This window comes from Chelonoidis abingdonii, chromosome 9, assembly GCF_003597395.2.
Source record: "Chelonoidis abingdonii isolate Lonesome George chromosome 9, CheloAbing_2.0, whole genome shotgun sequence".
In the NCBI taxonomy this organism is placed as follows: Eukaryota; Metazoa; Chordata; order Testudines; family Testudinidae; genus Chelonoidis; species Chelonoidis abingdonii.
Genome location: NC_133777.1, coordinates 33,412,407 through 33,435,249, shown reverse-complemented (window position 1 = coordinate 33,435,249; position 22,843 = coordinate 33,412,407). Strand labels below are relative to the sequence as shown.

The window sequence follows — 22,843 nt, the reverse complement described above, 5'->3', positions numbered from 1 at the left end:
TACTTGACTTAGACTAAGACTTGAAGAGATGGAGAATCCACCACTTCCACAAGTACTTGTTCCAGTGGTTAAAGCACAATAAAGTGGTATACTGCTATAGATCTTTCACTTAATTTTCTGCTCATAAAAGTAAGGGAATGAAAGTACCAAGTAAAGCTGGACATAATGGACATAACCAAAGTCCACTGAAGTCAGTGGAAAGACTCCCATTAACTTCAGTGGTCTTTGGATCAAGTCTAATATGGGCAGATGCCATGTGGACTCCTCCTTATAGGGCTTTGGACTTCATGGGATTTGGATCAGGCATATAATTTGGCCAGCGTACCTCAGTTGTGACCTAAAGCACCTTCTCTTACTCCATCTTCCACCAGGGCCAGTCATTCTGTTATACAGACAAACTCACAAAGAACAAGAGTTGTTTTTGTAATTCATGGCAGTTACCCAGACCATTGAATAGGTGCCCCTTAAAAAAAATAAATAAATCCGTATTTCCTTGGGATCTCCAATTGTCTTTACACTGAACTTTACACTTGATTTTTAGATAATTTAATAATTTATTTTGCAAACCATCTCTCTCCTCTCCATACTTGAACAGTCTAGTAACATGAACCACTTGTTAAAATTCAAACACAAAAAACCAGGTGAAGGGATTAAATACTCAAATATAAGGGGCGAGAGGCTTATGTGGGTGTAGGTCATAAATGTGGGATCAACAGCAGTCATACATATTGTGAAAATGCAACGCAAATGGGGGGAATCCCGCTCCACTGAAGTCTCTTGGAGCAGAGTCAGATTCTCAAGTTGTTTCTTTAAAGGTGGAGAGAAATGAACTGAGACAGATGGCACAGAAGATGCCCCTCCCTCCCCCCAGGAAGAGTGGGATCCCCTGCTAATCACCTCCTTGTTGTTTTTGCTAATCTTAAGGTACCCTAAAGAGAAGTGTCGGGGTGCACATACCCATTAGGGCAAGGCAGAAATAGGAAGTCTTCTGTATAGCCAAGGGGTTTAAAAACCAAGCGTGCCAACTTAGTCATTTAGGGGTGACAGGCTAGTGTAGTAACCCAGCTAATGACAACATGGGGGTTGTGTCCAAATCTGCTTGGCTGGAGATTGGGGTAAGGCTCCATAATAGGGGCAATTAAAATTTGGCATGAGCATGTCTTAGTCTGTCTCCTTAGAGTATTTACAACTAGAGTCTATGCTGTCAATCATAGACTGTAAAATTAAATTAAGATATCAGTTGTGTAAATCCATACTAACTTCCTGCCTGCGTAACTGAGACCAGAATATGGACCTGTGTATATATATATTTATTCTCTTATTCAGACTGCATTCACTTTTGGTCAGTGGGTCAGGTGAAGTCACTTCTTTCAGTGGATGTGCCTACAGCCAGTGCTCCTGAACCAAGTAGCTTTTTTCCAATATTAGGGCTATGGCTGTCCTAAACTGTACCCAGGAAACTGCTTTGTGACAGTGCTAATATAAGTCTAAATCATATGTGTTTGGCATTTATTACAGCAAGTGGATGGAACTGCAAGAAAGTATTTATTATACATACTTGATGGTGTTGCCTCTTATGGTACAAGAATGGGCCCCTCTCCTTCACTCACCCCAAATTTAAAGAGACTAGTAGGCTTTCTATTAACTGACTTCCGATGACTTCCAGTTGCTTCGAATTTTGCAGCAAGGGACTCTAGTGCTTCTATTTTAAATTGAGGAATCCATCCTGACACACACACACACACCACCCCCTTTGCTTGCTGTAAGGTAAGGCCTAAGAGTGGAAGATCCAGTAGGATGATAACATCTTTTGTGGGTTCAAAGCTCATCATAAGTAGAAATCATTTATTACAGGTCCAAAATTTCTCACTCCAGGGACCAGAGCCTATAGCTCAGTTGTTGGTGAGCACAGGCTTTATTTGTAATATAGCACATTATGCTTTATAAACTTGCAGGATTTAACTTCCATTTGACTATGAAATCAACATGTAATCTATGAGGCCCTGTAAGAATCCAGTATATCCAAGCAGTTTATAACGTCAGCCAACAATCAGCAATGCTGATGTGAGCACTTCAGCTCTGCAAGCAAGGAGAAGATGGCAACATCAACCACTTTTTAGTTAGGTCTTTCAGTAGTTTGTGCTTTGGATAAGGCAGCAGGCAGGACTTCATGCAGGTTTGCCCACTACAGTTCACTATTCAGGAGATGGAGGAATAATAAAGGCCCTAATCTTAGATTGTAAACTCTCTGGGGCAGGAGCCACCTTTTTGTTCTATGTTTTTGTACAATGCCCAGCACACTGAGGTCCTGTGCCATGATTGGGGCTGCTAGGCACTATGGCAATACAAATAAATAAAGTCTAAAGAGAGATCCCATTTTTGTCACTGTTTTTAGTCATGTTGAACCAACCCGATGTTAGTAGAGCTAGAATTTTACAGTGGCGGTATGGGGATTGGGAGTGGGTGTGGTTTGGTATGTAAATTTGTAAGAATATTTGAATTCTAAAGAAAAGAATGATGTTTTGTCCCAAACAAGTTCGTTGTGCTTTTTTTAACTAGACCTGGGCCTGAATCAGAACCACAGATCCGATCATTCCTAAAACTTAGGGAGTGGTTGAAATCAGATCACAGATCTGAAGTTTGGAAATGACCCCACCTTTGTTTGTACTGCATAATTGTGTGACTGTTTTATGTGAACATACTTCAGCTTTGGGTCATTTGCTGCATGTCTTATCACCGCTGTGGGGTTAATGAAGCATCTTAGCTGTATGGTGTTTGTTCTGCTCCCAGCTGGATGAGTGTAGCTGCAGTAAGAGGAGACAAGTGTGATGCAACATGAGGGCGTTTGATTGTGGGATTGAAAGCAGTTGGGGGGAGTTAGGAGCTAATCATAACTAGGGAAATTTTGCTTGCATGACTTATTTTAGTTCTGTTTGGTCCCAGGATTTTGTAAAGTACAGGGAACGAAGAGTGCAGTCATATGCCCTTGGCCAGCTCCTTTAGTTGAGTTTGTACCTGAGCTCTGGCCAGGAATTTTGGAAAAACAGTCCTACCACATGTTCCTGTGTTGTTAAGCAATGTGTCATATAAATACTCAGTGCATTTATTGAATTTATATTTTTTGCCCCTCAAGCAGTATGAAAGGAAGGCAGAAAATTGGGTGGGTTTTTTTCCCTTCTGATACTGAACTGCCGTAGGGGCTGATTCAAAGCCTGCTGAATTTAAGTTTCTAATTTTTTTTGCCACCCATTACCAGTAACTGCTAATGGGATTTTTGCTGTTTAGTTGTGTACACACATATCTCTCTATCAATGCTGATTGGACGCTACTGTAGGTGAGAGAATGGGAGAAAGTTGAAGACTGGCTTTACCTATCAAAAGAGTCACAATGAATGCTCTGCATGAAGTGCATTTTAACACTACCATAGCAGATCTACTTCACTTTTGTCTCCACTGTAACAATGCTTTAGAAATTCTCCTTCATAAGTTCATGTACTGGCCTATCAACATGGTGTGAATACAATTTGGGTTTATTAATATTACGATGTGTATTTTGTTGGAGACCAAAATTCACTTAGAACAGGTTTGTACAAGACTTTCAAATTATTAGTTATTTATCTAGCATCATGGCACTTGCTAGGTAAAAGTAAAATGACTAAGAAAGTCCCTGTTCTAAGGATTTCCATGAGATTAGGGATAAAACAGTCTGGTGGCAGATGTGGTGGGGGTGAAGACAACATAAGGCAGGAAAGGAAGGGGGGATTAGAGGCTGCAGAGTAGTTACCACAGTGCACGGTAAAGAGAAATTGGTTGTATCTTGGACTTTAGTTTGGTTCCTTTTTGTAATAAGATCTGAGGGAATGAGCTATATAGCATGAGAGGTTAGATTTGAGAGGACTGGGGAAGAACATTTTGAGAGCAGCAACTGAGGTAATTTTAGATAGGGCTCAGAAATTATTCCTTGACTCAGTCAGCCTGCTTCCTACATCAGTTCTGCTAAAGTCTTATCTAACCTGCACTGCCGGTGACCTGGCCACCTCTGCTACAGATTTGGCAGGAAGAGCAGAGGGAGCCATGTTTTCCTACTACAGCCAATGTAATAAAAATTCATATAGGAATATAATGAGAGAACCAGGACTTTCAGTACAAAGCACAGGATGTCTCCATCTTTGTTTCTTCTAAAGGATTGTTCTTCTCTTGTTAAAAAACTGGGTGACATTTTCTTTTCATTGTACTATCATTGGAGCTCACTGGATGGGAAGCATTTCTTGGGCAGAATCTGTTACATTCAAATTGGCATTGCTATTAGCAGTCGTTATAATGTGCAGGATACTCTGCAAGGAGAATCTCAAGGCAGTTTGCTGCCCATCCCACAGGATCCATTGGTTTCCCCATGGTAGGGGGCAATCTGACCCATAGCATGAAATATCAGCACTATTGGCCTGATCCACAGCTCTAAGGGAGTCTTTCCAGTAAATTCAGCAGGCTTTGAATCAGGTCCTAGAGCAGTCCAGGTCTGGAGGAAATAGCACCTCCACCCCAATTTTCTGCCTTTTGTTTCATACTGTTTTAACATTGGAGGAAGAATTTTAACAAAATGTCTAACTTGTGCCTAGTAAAGTTCTCATGATTGTTACATTAGCATTAAGGCAGGAGAGAAATTGGTCATTAGTGTCTCCTAGTGGATCCATATCCCAAAGTACTTATGCTACAAATACAACTAGAAGTGCCCTTTAGGCACTGTAATAGTTCTCAAGAGTTGATATCCTTGCCATCTGTGTCAGAGGGGAACTCTCTTCTTCAGCTCTTAGTTTTGAGAGAACCTTTCCCAATGATGTAAATAACAATAACAAAAGTATAGTAAAGCAGGTGAGTGTATATCACCATGGTTAGAGCAGAGGCAATAGGGAGCCTTTTACCTCTAGGTTGCTGTTTCAAAAGCTACTAGGTTGATAGTGACTAAAGATTTTTGCAGTCCAACTATTCAGTGCTTGTGTGACTGTTTATGATCTCAGTCCAGGTCTTTGCAAACACACGTCAACAAAGGTATGAACTGAGATGAGGACAACCTTTGCAGAACCCAAGGAGTAAGATAGCATAGAGACTGTTACTGTCCATGACAGACCTTTTTGTGGCTACCCAGAGGATTTCAGCCTCCAGGGCTGTCGGACTTCACACTTTTAAAGAAGCACCAAATTTCCTTTATTTTAAAAAAACATAATTTTTAATTTTGAACTTAATTATCAAATGCAGGTCACAGTTTTTCCAGTGGTGAGAAATGCTGCTCATTTTGTTTCTCTTCTGGTTACTGCACTCTGCTAACCTTATTTTGTTTGTTATAAAATTAGCCTATTGCACCCTCTTTAGAGGCATGGACAGAAAGTCAAAACAACACATATATATTCTCACTGTTTGACGTCAGACAACATAGACTTCAGCTACAGAATAAAGCTCAACACACTCCCCACAATCTCCCCATTAGGCAAAATTGTAAGTGAACAGGCTAGCTTTGCATGAGAGGTGAATACATTCAAACTATGATGTTCCAATTGGTGGAAGCATATTCCAAAGATGATATCTTAGATGAGCTAGTCACCAGATCCATTAACCGATAGCCTGTTTGTAAATCTGGATAGCAGTTATCCCAGTTGTGCACAAAGAAAGAAACTGTATGGCTCGGCTTTCTTATCAGATTTAGCTCCCAAGCTATTTATTCTACCTGTTCTTGGTGAAAAGAGACATTGCCTTGTTTATGCTATTCTTTTGTCTCATAATTGGAATCAAACTGGAACTTAGTTCCACCCTGAAAGAGCTTTAGCAGTCAAAAATAGACTGTTTGATAGGCTGAACTGATGAGGGACTGAGCAGGTGTATTGGACATTTAGACCTTGGCATTTCTGCCTGATGGGAAGAGTCTCTCCACTCTGAAAGAACATATAAGGTGAATTCTAGGTCAAACCAAGATAGCAGGTTGTTTCAGCCAGCCAATCAAAATTAACCCAGTTTTGACAAACCAGGCTTCAAGTTCTCTTCTAACTGTGGGCACTGGAATGGAATCTAGCACAGCAGCCAGCTAGCCAAAACGTAATAATGAAGTGTTTATGTCAGTGCTCATAGTGACAGATTTACAACTAATCGTATATCTTTCTTCAGGTTCTAGGCAGCTGAAGTGTCAGTGAAAACTCATGATGGAGTAGAGAGGGTCCTGAAATAGCACACTGTCATAGAGGGAGATGGGGAAAATAATCTGCTGGGGCAGAGCCATAGGAGAGCAATTACAGAACTAGAGTAAGATTCATTAAGCAGCAGACATGTGAGAAGGCTCTTTTCAAGTACGTGGTAAGCCTGTGCCTTTCAGCTGGCATCACTCTCCTTCTCAATAAGCATTTGCATCCATCTGGAGTTAGTGTTCTGGAATGAATACTGTCCATGTTTCTGGCCCTTCGTCCCATACTTCAGCCACTTGAATGCTCGTGTTAAAACTTTGCTCTTTGAAAAACTGCTGACTTCCCACCCCAGACTGCTCCTTCTGCTTGTTTCTACAGTGCCTAAATCAGCTCTAAATTTGTAACACATCAGCAAAGTCACTGGTGAAAACCCTGGGTGCATCTGCAGCTGATCTGAAAGCCAGCTCTTGCTTTACGCTTGTTCCAAGCAACGTGCCATCCCTGTGTGCTGTAATAACACACTGTCTGAGGGCCATTGGCTGAGCTGTAGCACACATTCTGTGAGCAGTGAAGAAGGAATCTTAGACTCCTGCTCTTGCAGGGAAGGCTGATGTCACATGCCACTGCTCAACATGGGCAATATTTAGTTACTCTCAGGCCCCCACAGGAATGTAAGGCTATACTAGTATGATCTAATATGATATGCTGGAGCCCTTGGAAACCTTGAACCCAAAAGGTCAAATTAATGTCATGCCATGTCTCTGCTAGTGACAGGGCTTCTGGAAATGCAACTAGGGAGAGATAATCAGCTGTAATTTTACCACTTGTGCTGTATTTTTTCTCTCTGTTCAGTATCTTCCACTGGTTGATAGTTTTGTTATAAAAACTTCCATCTCTGTATGCTATAGGGCAGCACGCTGAGTCCAGGGCAAGCCAACCTTCTACATCAGACTTTCAGCTTATTGTCTGATCTATGTAGGTTCCTACCTACCTGCCGCTACTGCAGTATGAGTGACAGGGAGAGATCAAGAGATCCATCTAGCCTCCTGCTGGAGAGGCTGATGCCAAAAGCAACACCTGCTTTAGGAGCCTCATTGAGACATTTAGAAGGGATGGGAAATTGAACTGTGTTTTCCCCACTCCAAAGGTCAGTTCCAGATTGACAGTGAATGTTTTCTGGGCTAGCAATAAGTATAGACTCCAGTGCCAAGGCATGTTCAAGGAAACCAAGTTAGTCACAGCAGCCCTTCAAAACAAATGAAATTAAGGGGGTTCATGTGAGATTCCTGTTACAGCTAGAGAATGACATTGAGTGCCTGCTGTCGAGGAGTCCTCCCTCCCCAGGAGCTCTTACCCAAAGAGCCATAAGCTGTTAAAGGCTTCAGAAAGTAGGTGGCAGGACTGGTGGCAAATCCATGGATATTAGGATGGAGTGGTCCATAAGGGCAAAAATATATCTCATTTCAACATATTATTATCAAGTATCAGAGGGGTAGCCATGTTAGTCTGGATCGACATGCATCCGACGAAGTGGGTATTCACCCACGAAAGCTCATTCTCCAAAACGTCTGTTAGTCTCTAAGGTGCCACAGGATTCTTTGCTGATATTATTATCAAGGGGCTCAGCATCATGCAGAACATCCAGTAAAAATAGTCCTTGCCCCAGATAAATACCTACCACTTTTTATCAGTAGATCTGAAAGCACTTAACAAAGGACATCAGCATCATTATCCCCATTCTACAGATGGGGACATAAAAAAGGTGAAGTGACTCAACCAGGTCACCCAGCAGGCCAGTGGTAGACCTGCAAATAGAATCCAGGACTCCTGAGTCCTAGTCCAGTTCTCAAAAGCCACACTACCTGTGTTATTACAGTCTAAGCAAGAGTCTAAGCAGAACACAGTGGGAAACCCAGAGAGGATTTTATGTTTAAAATCCAACTTATATGATTGTATTATGGACTCTTTTTATGGGCATGCAGATTTAGATTCTAATGCACGGTCAACCTGTGGAACTTGTTGGCAGGGGATGTGGTGAAGACCAAAACTATAAAAGAACTAGATGAATTCATGGAGGACAGGTCCATCAATAGCTATTAGCCAGGATGGTCAGGGTTGCAACCCCATGCTCTGAGTGTCCCTAGTCTCTGTTTGCCAGAAGCTGGGAATGGGCTATGGATAGATCACTTGATGATTGCCTGTTCTGTTCATTCCCTCTGAAGCACCTGGCATTGGCCACTGTACTGGGCTAGATGGACCATTGCTCTGACCCAGCATGGCCATTCTTATGTTCTTAATAATTATTATAATTGTTTATATTACGTTACTGCCTACTGTTGACTGAGGCTCTACTGTGCTAGACTCTGTGCAAGCATATAGAAAGGCACAACCCCTGTTTTGAAGTGCTTACACTGTAAGTTAAAATAAGATACAACAGGTAAGAACAATAGGGAAAATGATGTTGACAGTACTAAGACCATGTCTACACTTACAGGAGATCTGACATCAGTGCAGCAGGTGTTGATTTAGCAGGTCTGGTGAAGACCCACTAAGTCGATGGCAGAGCGCTCTCCGGTTGACTCCAGTACTCCAGCTCCCTGAGAAGCATAAGATAAGTTGGCAGGAGAGCGGCTCCTGTCGACGCAGTGGGGTTTAGACACTGCAGTAAGTCGACCTAAGCTACGTTGACTTCAGCTACCGCAGTAGTGTAGGCAGTTATATGATCCAGCCATGTGCATATGTGTGCAATTGATTCAATTGCATCATGCTGTTAGCTTTTTCCTTTTGAGGGGAGAGAGGAAGTAGAGTTGTTGTTTTTTTTAATTTAAACTTCTTTTATCTTAATTTTTATTTTTTAAACCTCAGCCTAGTTTGTATATATTTTTATTATTTTTATCGCTACTGTTTCTGTTTTTTCTTAATTTTTAAATTTACATTCCACTTCACAGACTCTCAAATATCACACTTATTATCACAAATACCAAATCTACAAGTCCTCAAGCACCAGTGCGTTAGGGGTCACAGAATCAATGAGTTTCTACTTCTTCTTTCTTTCATGTGACAATGGAAAAGCAGTGGGCTGGGATTATAATTGAATCTTAAGATTCAAAAGCCATTCTTATGCTTCTGGATGAGCTTGGTGGATCCCACTATTACCACCACGGTAAGCATGAACGGGACAGTTATCTGTGATGTTGCATGATTTGTACCTCACCACAGTCACAATTTGGTGATTCTTTAATTTTTCCATTAATGAAGGAGATAGCCAAACCTTCCATACATTGTCTGAATGCAGCTCGGTGCAGTCCACAGCCTACAGGGAAGACAGAACCCTGGGATTTCTTTTGTTGGGTTTTCAGTGAGATCTTTGTTTGGGACCAGCCCACAATTTGAACCAGCGAGCTCTAGCATCCTTTCTGTTGGCCTGTGGCATTGACATATTGATCCAGCAAGCTTCCTGGATATGAGTCAGGAGAATGACAGTGAATTGAGGTCTTGGTGTATTGGCAGTTCAGGAGTGGCCAGAATCTTGTTTAACTTCTAGACCACTGCAGCATCTAACCTGATGTTAGCTAGTGGGATGTCCGCCTAAAGTAAGAGCTTCAGTATTAGCACTGATGTGAGAGTCATTAACAATCCTGAGTGCAGCATTCATTTCAGTGTCAATGAGATTGGTGTGGGAGATGTTGCACCAAATTTGTATGCAATACTCCACTGTTGACAAAACCTGGGCTTGTACTGATGTTCGAAGCTTGTGTGTATCACATCCCCAGGATGTGCCAGAAAACTTCTGGATGATGTTAACCCTCATCCTTTATCTTCTTTGTGGTGTTGTCAAGGTGTTGGTGATGGCTCAGCATCCAATCAAGGGTAGCTCCAAGGTACCATAGGTTGTGGTCATGCAAAAGAGGTAGACTATAAAAGTCCACTTTCAGCAGACTTTGGCATCATGGTTGTTCTAGTGGAAGGCAGAAACAAGTGTTTTCAAAGTGTTGGGTTTCAGTCACCAAGCTTTGAAATATGTCTCAAGTGTCCAGAGTTCATAGTTCATGACCTTTTCTGTGGCCTTGAGAGAGGACGCTTGTGTTGTTAGCACAATGTCATCCACATAGATGAATTTATGGGATGATGTGACCAGAACGTCACTGGTATAGAGATTAAACTGTGGAGACATTAAAACAGATCCCTGTGGGAGGCCATTGTTCAGTCTCCATAATTTGCTAGAAGACTCACCAAAGTGTGCAGTGAATCTTCTGTTACTCAACATCTCGGTGATGAGTCTGATGACTGATTAGCATGGGAGAGCTAATGATAACTTCAGCAGGAGACCTTAGTGCCATATAGTATCGTATGCTGAAGAAATATCAATGAATGCTGCTGCTGTTTTAAATTTTTGCTGGTAGCCCGATTCCATGTAGCTGGTTAAAGCCAGCATCTGGCCACAGCAGTTGTGACCAGTTCTAAATCCAGCCTGCTCTTTGGAGACCAGTTGCTCCAGAGTTGGCTGTAACCTTTGAAATAGGAGCTGCTCCAACAGTTTATAGCAACTGTTAAGGAGGAAGATGGGCTGGTAGCTTTTTGGGCCAAGCTCTTTTCCAGGCTTCAAAATAGCTATGAGCTTGGCTACCTTCCACTCTTTCGGTATTATGCCAGTGGATGTTGCTGAAGAAGTCTGCCAGCCAACATCTTGCCTTCAGGCGAAGGTTCTTCAGCAATTTGAGGCATGTTCTGTCCATTCCTGCCACTTTCCTGGACTTAGTGTTGGAGACCCATGTCCACTTCATCTACTATATAGGAGGCAAAAAGGGATGAAGACAACTGGCACTAGTTTGATGCCCAGTAAAGTTGTTTGTGTACTTGTCACCTGATGTTTTTATCCATTGCACATGGGAGTTGACAGCTAACTATGTAGCAATGGCATTCGCACTTACTTGAGATGATTGGTAGGCTGCTGGAACCACACTGCCTAGAAGACAGAGGAGCTTCCGGGCTTTGTGGCTTGACCTTGTGAAGTCAAGAGCCATCATGGTTTCACACAACCTTTTCCTACTTGCTGAGTTCAAAGACTCAAGCAGTGCTATTGCAGTTTCGGGGCTTTTGTTGCCATGATATTGCCAGAAGAGTGTCTTGCTCTGTTCTGTCCAGCAAGGAGTGAATACTTTTCTGAAGGTCCTTGCAATCCTCGATTTGGTGGTTGATATTAGTAGGCCTACTAAGCAGTGGTAATGAGCTGGATATAGTGAGATCCTGTTTATCAAGCCCTGTACAATCACTGCATAGCAGGACCACACAGCAGACTGTAAATTCCAGTGCAGGGAATCGAATGAGTGGAACATGTAGATCTACGGAAATCATGACTGGGCAGTGTTGGCTGTTGGGAAGGTCATCGAGAATTTGTAGATGACCTTGTAGATGATATTAGGTGGCCGCTGATGTGATGTGACAAAAAACAAAGTATCACTCCCTCCATCGGGCCAGCCTGAACAGGCCACTGTCCTTGGCATCATTAAAGGAGGTGCTGTTCTTCTGTGAAAGCCCAACATGTTATCTGTGTTCCAGCATGGTCATTCTTGTCATAGCCCCATAGGCTATGATGATTATTGGAATAGCCAATGTGGATGGTAGGATGGCTTGGTGTTGGTAACACTGGTCATGGCCATTCCACTGATGGTGGCTTGTACACATTTTCAGGTAGGGGCCAGGGGTTGGGCCACCCCTGGCTTTTTGAGGAGCCACAGCCTCCCCTAACCAGCCCTCCATACAATTTCCAAAACCTGATGCGGCCCTCAGGCCAAAAAATTTGCCCGCCCCCATCTAGTCTTACCTCCTATATATCACAGGCCTCCGACACCCCCCCAGCAACTGAAATCAGTTTCCTGTGGGCTGTGATACTTTGGACTCAACTGTTCTGTGTCACAGGAAGAGAACAGGAGGGACTGAGATGCACCAGTGCGCAAGGCCCCTGCAATAGCACGGAAATGATTAAGTGAGATTGTGACATTCTATACCTTGGGGGAGTGTGCCGTAACCCCCATATTCCTCATTTTCATACAATTGTGGTCTTACATATAAAGCATGCCTTGTAAGGTATCAAGGGAAAGGTTATGATCTGCTGAATGTAATTTCTCTATCCATATATGTATATCACTAATGCATATGAAATTATGAGAATTGTGTAGTATGGTTGTCACTAAAACATGCTGTAAGTTGGGGGAATCAGCTAAATATTAGCTCCACAGAGGCAACAGCAAGGAAAGTAACCAATGCCTGGGTGGAGTGTCAAACAATCCATCAACAGCCATTGTCCAGCAAGGGAGCTTCAATGCAATGACTCACCTGCATGAGGCCCCACCAGGGGAATTGCTCAACCTTGCTGGGAGAGACTCAGTAATTATCACCTGACTCTGAAGGTGTGGGGGGCAAAGCCAAGAGGGGAAAAAAGGACATGATAAAAGGGAGAGACATTTGCCGTGCTCTTCCTCTCTTCTACCTACATTTACAGACACCACACCAAGCCACTGAAGCGCTGATCAAAGGGGAGAGCCTGGCTGAAATGCAACCAGCCAGTCTGTGGTGAGAAACATCTAAGTTTGTAAGGGCATTGAAAGTGTTAAGATCAGCTTAGAATGCGTTTTGCTTTTATTTCATTTGATCAAATCTGACTTCTTATGTTTCGACTTATAATCACTTAAGATCTATCTTTATAGTTAATACATTTGTTTGTTTATTCTACCTGAAGCAGTGTTTTTGGTTTGCAGTGTGTCAGAGGTTCCCCTTGGGATAAAAAGCCTAGTACACATCAATTTCTTTGTTAAATTGACAAACTCATATAAGCTTGTAGCGTCCAGCAGACATAACTGGGCACTGCAAGATGGAGGTTCCTAAGGTTGTGTCTGGGATCGGAGATATTGGCTAGTGTCATTCGGTTGCACAATCCAAGGAGCAGCTTACATGCCAGAGGCTGTGTGTGAACAGCCCAGGAGTGGGGATTCTCACAGCAGAGGAAAGTAAGGCTGGCTCCCAGAGTCAAGGATTGGAGTGACCTAGCAGATCACCAGTCCAGATAACACCTGAGGGGAACATCACAGAGATGCACCCATATGATCCTGGCAAGTGACGCGCATCCAAACGCTGCAGAGGAAGGTGTACTCCTCACTCCCAGGGTTACTGCCAATCTGACGTAGGGGGAAATTCCTTTCTGACCCCACATATGGCAATCAGTTAGAACCTGAGCATCTGAACAAGAACCTGCCAGTCCAATACCTGAGAGAGACAATGCTCAGTATCACCACAGAGCTCTGGTCCACTCCCCCAGTGTCTCATCTCCAGCCATGGCCATCCCTGATGGATGGATTCCTTCAAAGGCAGCAAAAAAGATCTCCAAATACATTGGAGGAGAATCCCTTCCTGACCCCTACAGATGGCCAGCTGAAACTCTGAAACTTGAGCTTTAGGAACATAAGCCATAAAGCGGAATTGAGCCCCAGGGCTTTTGAACCCTGCCCCAACCTGCACCATCACAAGCAAACCTGTCATAGAACTGCATTCATAAATTTGTCCACAATTTCTATTGGGAGGCTGTTCCAGAAGCACACCTCTTTGATGGTTAGAAACCTTCTAATATCCAGCCTGGATTTGTCCATGGCCAGTTTATAGCCATTTAGTTTTGTGCTAACATTGTCCTATAGCTTAAATAGCCTTCACCCTCCCTGGTATTTACCCCCCTAGTGTATTTTATGCTGCAATCGTATCCCCTCTCAGCCTTCTTTTTGCTAGACTAACCAAGCCAAGCTCTTCCAGTCTCCTCTCAGAAGACAGGCCTTCCATTCCCCTGATTATCCTAGTAGCTCTTCTCTTTACCTGCTCCAGTTTAAATTAATCTTTCTTGAACATGGGTGACCAGAACTGTACACATTATTCCAGATAAGGTTTTACTGTACACAGGCATTAACACTTCTCTATCTCTACTGGAAATGCCTTGTCTGTTAGATGGGTTGGGATCTGAGTTACCACAGAGAATTCTTTCCTGGGTGCTGGATGGTGAGTCTTGCCCACATGCTCAGGGTTTAACTGATCACCATATTTGGGGTCATGAAGGAATTTTCCTCCTGGGCAGATTGGCAGAGACCCTGGAGATTTTTCACCTTCCTCTGCAGCATGGGGCACGGGTCACTTGCTGGAGGATTCTCTGCAGCTTGAAGTCTTCAAACCACAATTTGAGGACTTCAATAACTCAGACATAGGTTAGGAGTTTGTTATAGAAGTGGATGGATGAGATTCTGTGGCCTGCTTTGTGCAGGAGGTCAGACTAGATGATCATAATGGTTCCTTCTGACCTTCAAGTCTATGAGTCTGATGCATCCTAGGATTGTGTTTGCCTTTTTCACAGTCACATCACATCGGTGGCTCATTGTCCTCCTGTGATGGACCCACACGCCCAGGTCTCTCTCTTCCTGTGTCAATTCCAGTGGATGACCCCCCAGCTTGTAGCAGAAATTCTTATTATTAGACCCTACGTGCATGACCTTGCACTTTATACTATTGAAGGTCATCCTGTTTCTGTATCTCGTGTTCAATGTCATCCAGATTTTTCTGTATAATGTTACAATCCTCCTCTGTATTCACGATGCCTCCCAGCTTTGTCTCATCAGCTAATTTCATTAGAACACTTACATTTTATGCCAAGGTCATTAATAAAAATATTGAATAAGTTTGGGCCCATGGCCAATCTTGGAGGAGCTCCACTACTAACCTCCTTCCATTCACTTTGTTTCATGGTGGTGGTGCCTTTCAGGGTCACACTAGCAGATGCACGAAATAGTGTCACTGTTTTGTATTTAAAAAAAATGTCATAGGCGTATAGTGTGTCTTCTACTTGATGGAATGGAACCAGGTGACTGTGTGGCATAGCCCTAATACTGCTAAAGATAAAAGAGATTTTCCTTTAGCTGAGGTGGTAGCGGTCTGTGCTTTTGGAGCAGAAGGATATGAATTCTAGCCCCACTGCTGCTGCAGCCATAGGGTATGTCTACACTGCAGTAAAAGACCTGCAGTTGGCCTGGGTGAGCTGACTCAGGCTTGCGAGGCTTGGACTTCAGGGCTATAAAATTACAGTGTAGATGTTTGGGCAAGGGGGAGCCCAAGCCTGAATGTCTAAACTGCTCTTTTTAGCCCCACAGCCTGAGCCCCAGGAGTCTGAGTCAGCTGAGCTGAGCTCTGAGACTCGGTGCTGTGGGTTGTTTATCACAGTGTAGAGGTACCCATTGTGTGTATTATAATTGTGGCCATGAAATCTTATGCGCTTGTTACTGCCTCTCTCAGAATAAAGAATCAGGTCAGAGAGTACCCATCTGAGGTTAGCTGTTTCAGGGAGAGGAAGTTAATTCTGTCCTGGACAGAAGGCTGCAGTATTGATGTTTCTTTTGTTTTTGCTGTGTTTGTTTTAAAACAGGAGAAAGCAACTCATCCTGGAGGCCTTGGGAATATCGTGGATGAGACTGGTGAGTTGGGCTGATCAGTGGGATCACAGACATCACAGAGCTCACTGGAGTAATTTCATCTGTCACGTGTTGAATGGAGCAACAGACCAAACACACTTAGCTTTGCTTTCTGCAGCACAGTGAGCATCCAGCAATGGATTGTGATTTCTTCTTAGTACACTCCCGGAGTCCTGGGTTCCCGTCTAGAGTATAACCTGCTAACCAAATGGAGATTTTCCTGGAGAGAAAGTTAATCCAGAGGGAGGAAATACAAGAGTTTGAGTGTAGGGGAGTCCTGGCTGCATTAGTGTAGTCGGGGTGTGTTAAGGGAGGGAGCATTCACCATCTGGATGCAGTGACTACAGAAAGTGGTAGATTGAAGTAGGAATCCTAAAACTAAGTCTGGGCTTCCTCTTCCCCCATTTAATGCCATCCACCACACTGCACCCAGCTGTAGCCCTCCAGCCATGGAGCTGGTCTGAGCCTGCAGTCAGCCATTAGTCAGCACTATTATTATGGAGTCAGCACTATTCAATGGAGTTCCTTTTTCACCTGGTTCCAGTGTTCTTCTGATACCTCTCTGGGGAGTCCCTGGGGTCCGCCCTTAGATTTAACTTACTTCTTTAGTGCCCTGGAAACATTCTTAAATGTAAACCCTTCCAGTTCCATTGCTAACCTGTTGGGTTGCAAGCCTTGAGAGTAAAGCTCCAAGTATTATAAACCATGTATTACCTGCTTCAGATGAATGGATCTGATCTGTCATGGCACCACTGTGTTGGGGTACTATGTTGGGGTACCTCTGAGACCTTGTCCATTTGGTTCCCCAAGAACTTTGTTTGACACTGGTTTCATCACTCAAGGTCCTTTATTTGGCATACCTCAAGCTATGCTGAGTTCAAGCTGAGATGTGGGGGTGAGCACAGGCTACACCACATACCCAAAGTTATACAGAAACTCCCTTCCATTGTATGCATTATATTCACTATATATTGCATTATTCCTTTGGGGATTGGCTTGGTTACTTTGCAGGAACCTATCCCTGTATAGCAAGCTCTGCCCATGTGCTGTCCATGTTCAACTTTACTCTTTACATCATCTTTACACTCCTGACTTCTCTTCCCCCTTGTTATCTTGTTCTTAGTAAATGGTTCCCAGGGTGTTCTCCTTCTTATCTTAGCAAGCTCAGACGTTCTGTTTCCACCCTGCTTATCCATTTCCCCATCTAATCCTGTCTCCCAAGATATGAGGCCTCTTCCATGTTTAATTACTCATGTCAAGCCAGTCTTACATAGGGGTATGGAACTATATAAAGCCCCTAATGCATGATTCTGCCAATCCAGGATGCGAAAGTGCCTTCCCCATATGGTATGTGTGTGCTTTACCTGATTCATGTCATTCATTTTATCAAATTACCCTTTCCCCTTACAAATCAGCTCTCGTTTCAGATGCAGAATTCCACTACACCCCAGCCCGTTAGTGTTTGCAAAGCTGGGAAACTGTTTTGCATGATCTGGCTGAATTCTGGAGGTGGTCAAAAAATGCCAGTAATTTTTCACTGGAAATTTTGAGTGTTTTTGTTTTCATCGAATGTCTCCTGAGAATTTTTCAACCAAAATTCCATTTTAGATAAAATGTACAGTTCCCAAAATCTGAAAATCATTCAGTAAAAATGTTCAGGTTTGGGTTTCCATTTTTTTCCTATGAAAAAACCAGAATAGTTTGTTGAAAATAATTTTTTCCACACAAAAATTGTTTTTGACCAAAAGCCTCGTTTGTCAGAATTACATCTTGGCAGAAAAATGTCTCCCAGCTTTATTAAATACACCTCTTTGGCATTGTCTGTTTGCAGTCAACTGCACATACAGACTTTTGACTGTGAATAGATGCGTCATACCACGAGTGACCTGGATGGTCAATTTTGAAGCTTAGATAGTCAGTACCAATACTAGACACAACATAAATGCTCCATAGATGGCCATTCATTCATTTGTGATGTCAGTTGAATGCCGATGAATGATGCACCAGGGCTTCACAGAAAAAGGCCAGATCTGCCGAATTATGCATCCAGGGAATGTTAATCAATCAGCTCTCTGCAGAAGTTTGTACTGTACGTGTTGAAGTAAAGAAACCCACAGTGTTTCCTCCTCTGCTCATTATTTTTGGTTTTGGCCATATCCCTCATCATGGTCTGTCTTGTGCCGTTCGGGCACAGCCCTGCATTGGGGGTGGCATGGCCCTAAAGGGAGCTCTTGGAAACAAGTTCAAGTGCTTCCCTTAGCTCTGGGGAGTGGAGGGTAAGCACAGTCCTTGCTGCACCTGCTGAAAGGGTGTGACATGCTCCCTTTACCTGGTGTAAGACCAGCTGTGCTGGCCAAAGTGGCACAGGAGAGGGGACAGATCCATAGCTCCCACCCACTTTTGGAGACCAGTGCCACTGTAGGCTCTTGCCCTGTGCTCTAGGAGCACAAGGACTATGATTTCGCCTGGAACTCTCTAATGCTGCCTTTCATAGCTCCGTGGGGCTGGTCACAGTCCTGTCCTTAGAGACCCCTCTTGATGTTGAAGGGATGAGAGTACTACGTTCTCTTGTGCTGCTGGAGTGTAATGCTCTCCAAAAGGTCACTGTTCTCAGTCACTACATACAGCATCATAAATAAATGCGGAATTAAAATAAAAAAGTTTTGAAATGATAAAGGCATTTCCAACTGAAGGAAACCTCAGGGCTGTTTTATAGGCTTGCAGAAGCTTTGTGTCAGATGCAGGACTCATAAACAGCAGGAAAGACAGAAGTTCAAGTCCTAGCCTTCATCAGTGGTTAACCTGATCAAGAGCTGGTACTGCAAGGCAGTCTCAGAGCTTATCAGACAGAGATATGTATTTGTCTATGTCCTGCTTCCAGAACAAGCAGTGCAGGAGACAGCAAACACAGAGCTGTATGTGAGAAGACAGCACCAGACCATTCCCAGGAGCCACTGTGAGGATCAGTGGTAAAGACCGTTCATCCTGGGTGTGTTTTTGGCTCAGGCCTTGCCTACACTTGCAAGTTAGAGAGCATTAAATCAGTTCTGGGTGCTCTAACTCCTGAGGTGTCCACACTGGCAAGGCACTTACAGCGCCTGGGCTCTGCAGCTGGAGCACGCCTGGTAATACACCTCCACAAGAAGCACAGAGCTTGCTGCGTACTGACTGAAATGCCCAAGTGTCAGTGTGGACCTGTTGCATTACTGCGCTGTGATTGGCCTCTGGAAACGTCCCATAATCCCTTGAAGTCAAGTGGCCACTTTTGTCATTGTTTTGAACTAAGCTGCAGGCATGCGGATATCCCCTTTCAAAGCTCTATTTCTGACAGCTGGCATGCTTATCTGCTCCAGGACAAAAGAAACCATTACTGTGGAATGCTGCTGCTGCCGAGGCGGCAGACGTGTGATGTTGGGGTTTTCCCCCTGCTGCTGTCTGAACTTACAAGACAGCATGCTGACACACACTCTGCCCCCTAAAACACACTGTCTCCCCCACCATACACACAATACACTCCCTGTCACACTCCAAACCACCCCCCTCCATTTGAAAAGCATGCTGCAGCCACTTGCACACTGGTATAGCTACCACAATGCACTGCTCTCTGTGGTGTTGCAAGAGCTGCTAATGTGGCCATGCCAGTGCGCTTGCAGCTAACAGTGTAAACACATGGCAGCGCTTTCCCTGCTGCGGTCTCCGAGGGCTGGTTTAACTCCTGGTGCTCTACATCTGCAAGTGTAGCCATGCCCTCAGTGATCTTTGGCTCTTCAGATAAGCTTTTTCTTTGCTTTTCTAGATTTTCCATTTCGGCTAAGCTCAGCCAGTTCCTTCTGTGTGAATAGCAGAAAGGAGACAAAGCGTCTAAAAGAATGACTGCCTGTAAGGGAGCTCACAGCAGCATGGATGCTGCCGCAGCCCCAACAGGCATTACAGTAGGCAGCAGTGGGTAACCGAGGAAATGGAGATCAATTAGAAGGGTAACAGCCTGAAGATTGGGCACTGGCAGAACGTACAGTGCAGTCTGTCATCTGTCCCACATGTACAGCATATAATGTATTCTCTTCATGGTTAGGGAGGACACCTAAGGCCATATTGGATGGCCTACTCCAAGTGGGATGAGCTTCTGGCATAGTTCTTGCAATACCTGCTAAGGCTGGGATAGAAAACTTGAAGAGAGGACCATTTTCTACCTCCTTTGGGACAGTGAAGACAGCTAATTATCAATGACCCCAGCTGGTTACTACACCAAGCAACATGTCACTTGACTCTGATCATTCATTCTGCTGACTGGCTTTTCTTTAAGAAACAAGTTCTCCTTTCTCAGGGCAAGTCAACACTACCACGCTACATTGCAGCTGCACCACATCTGGTGGTGACATGCTATGCCGATGGGAGAGCATTCTCCCATTGGCATAATTATTCCACCTCCGTGTGAGATGGAAGCTATGTTGGTGGGAGTGTGTCTCTTGCTGACATAGCGCCGGTATGGACAGCGTTTAAAACAATGTACCTTGCATCGTTCTGGGGGGGTGTCTTTTTCACACCCCTGAGCAATGTAAATTACATCAACTTAAGTGGTAATATAGACCAGCCCTTGCTAATGCCAGTGTAAAGCTAGAGCCACCCCAACAAACTGACTCTGGATTTACAGCAGTGTAGCTAAGGTCTAACTCTGGCATAGAGTCTGTATTACATAGTAACAGGTTTCAGAGTAGCAGCCATGTTAGTCTGTATCCGCAAAAAGAACAGGAGTACTTGTGGCACCTTTGAGACTAACAGTTCAGCATGAGCTTTTGTGAGCTACAGCTCACTTCTTCAGATGCACAGAATGGAACACACAGACAGGAAATATTTATACATACAGAGAACATGAAAAGGTGGAAGTATGCATACCAACAGGAAGAGTCTAATCAATTGAGACGAGCTATCATTAGCAGGAGAAAAAAAACTTTTGAAGTGATAATTAAGATGACCCACAGAAGGTGTAAGGAGAACTTAACATAGGGAAATAGATTCCATTAGTGTAATGACCCAACCATTCCCAGTCTCTGTTTAAGCCTGAAGTTAATTGTATCTAATTTGCATATTAATTTCGAGTTCAGCAGTCTCTCTTGGAGTCTGTTTTGAAGTTTTTTGTTGCAAAATTGCCACCTTCAAGTCTGTCACTGAGTGGTTAGAGAGGTTGAAGTGTTCTCCCACTGGTTTTTGAATGTTATGATTCCTGATGTCAGATTTGTGTCCATTTTATTCTTTTGCGTAGAGACTGTCCGGTTTGGCCAATGTACATGGCAGAGGGGCATTGGCTGGCACATGATGGCATATATCACATTTGGTAGATGTGCAGGTGAATGAGCCCTGATGGCGTGGCTGATGTGATTAGGTCCTATGATGGTGTCACTTGAATAGATATGTGGACAGAACTGGCATCGGGCTTTGTTGCAAGGATAGGCTCCTGGGTTAGTGTTTATGTTGTATGGTGTGCGGTTGCTGGTGAGTATTTCCTTCAGGTTGGGAGGCTGTCTGTAAGCGAGGACTGGCCTGTCTCCCAAGATCTGTGAGAGTGAGGGATCATCTTTAAGGATGGGTTGTAGATCTTTGATGATGCGCTGGAGATGTTTTAGTTGGGGGCTGTAAGTGATGGCTAGTGGCGTTCTGTTATTTTCTTTGTTGGGCTTGTCCTATAGTAGGTGGCTTCTGGGTACTCTTCTGGCTCTGTCAATCTGTTTTTTCACTTCAGACCAATCCACACAAGTGGTCCATTTCCCAGACACTGCTGTGCTAATAAGCAATGGTCACATAAACACCACCCTATACTGGAAACCCACTGACTGCTATACTTACCTACATGCCTCCACTATATTTGCCCTTTTCCAGTCCTTTGGAATATCTCCCATTTTCCATGATTTTTCAAAGATAATTGCTAACGGCTCAGATGTCTTCTCAGTCAGCTCCTTGATACATTTCATCAGGCCCTGGTGATTTTAAGACATGTAACTTGTCTAAATAATTTTTGGCTTGTTCTTTCCCTATTTTAGACTCTGATCTTACTTCATTTTCACTGGCATTCACTATCTTGGATGTCCAATCACCACCAACCTTCTTAGTGAAAACTGAAACGAAGTCATTAAGCACCTCTGCCATTTCCACATTTTCTGTTATTGTCTTCCCCCCCTCATTGAGTGACAGACCTATTCTGTCCTTGATCTTCCTCTTGCTTCTAATGTATTTGTAGAATGTTTTCTTGTTTCCTTTTATGTCCTAGCTAGTTTGATCTTGTTTTGTGCCTTGGCTTTTCTAATTTTCTCCCTACATATTTCTGTTGTTTGTTTATATTTATCCTTTGTAATTTGACCAAGTTTCCACTTTTTGTAGGACTCTTTTTTTTTTTTTTGAGTTTTATATCATTGAAGATCTCTTGCCATACTTCCTATCTTTCCTACACAGTGGGAATAATAAAAAAACTTTTTTAGCATTTCATGATTTTAAGAGCATGTTTTCTCAAACTGAATATTGAATTAGTGCTCTTCTTTTGCATGAAATTGTGCATGTGTTTGTGTTTGTCTGTTCACATGCTGTATATAAAACTCTGGGCCCAATTCCACCTGCTTTAACACAGGTGCATCTTTCTTTGACGTCAGTGGGGGTTACACCCATGTAAGGTTAGAGAACAAGTAGATATAAATAAGTATGTATGTGTACATACAAAATACACAGTATATACATTTTACATTATATGTAACATAGAGAGTATGTTGTGTGTGTGTGTGTGTGTATATGTGTATATGTGTATATGCCAACTAAAATGGCTTAGCTGTGGTTTGGCTCTGCTACTCAAAGCCATTTTAGACCTGGATGTGCTAGCTCACAGTATCTAAAATGGTTTATAATAGGATTTAGAATCATAGAATATCAGGGTTGGAGGGGGCCTCAGGAGGTCATCTAGTCCAATCCCCTGCTCAAAGCAGGACCAATCCCAGGCAGGGCTTTGTCAAGCCTGACCTTAAAAACCTCTAAGAAAGGAGATTCCATCACTTCCGTAGGTAAGCCATTCAGGTGCTTCATCACCCTCCTAGTGAAAAAGTTTTTCCTAATATCCAACCTAAACCTCCCCCACTGCAACTTGAGACCATTACTCCTTGTTCTGTCATCTGGTACCACTGAGAACAGTCTAGATCCATCC

The 22,843-nt window shown here is 43.4% G+C and overlaps 1 long non-coding RNA gene across 2 annotated transcripts in view; it reads right to left on the bottom strand.

Moving 5' to 3' along the window:
- The window catches only part of LOC116834644 (uncharacterized), a 323,581-nt gene that overhangs the window by 149,114 nt on the left and 151,624 nt on the right, over positions 1–22,843 (bottom strand). The window lies entirely within an intron of this gene.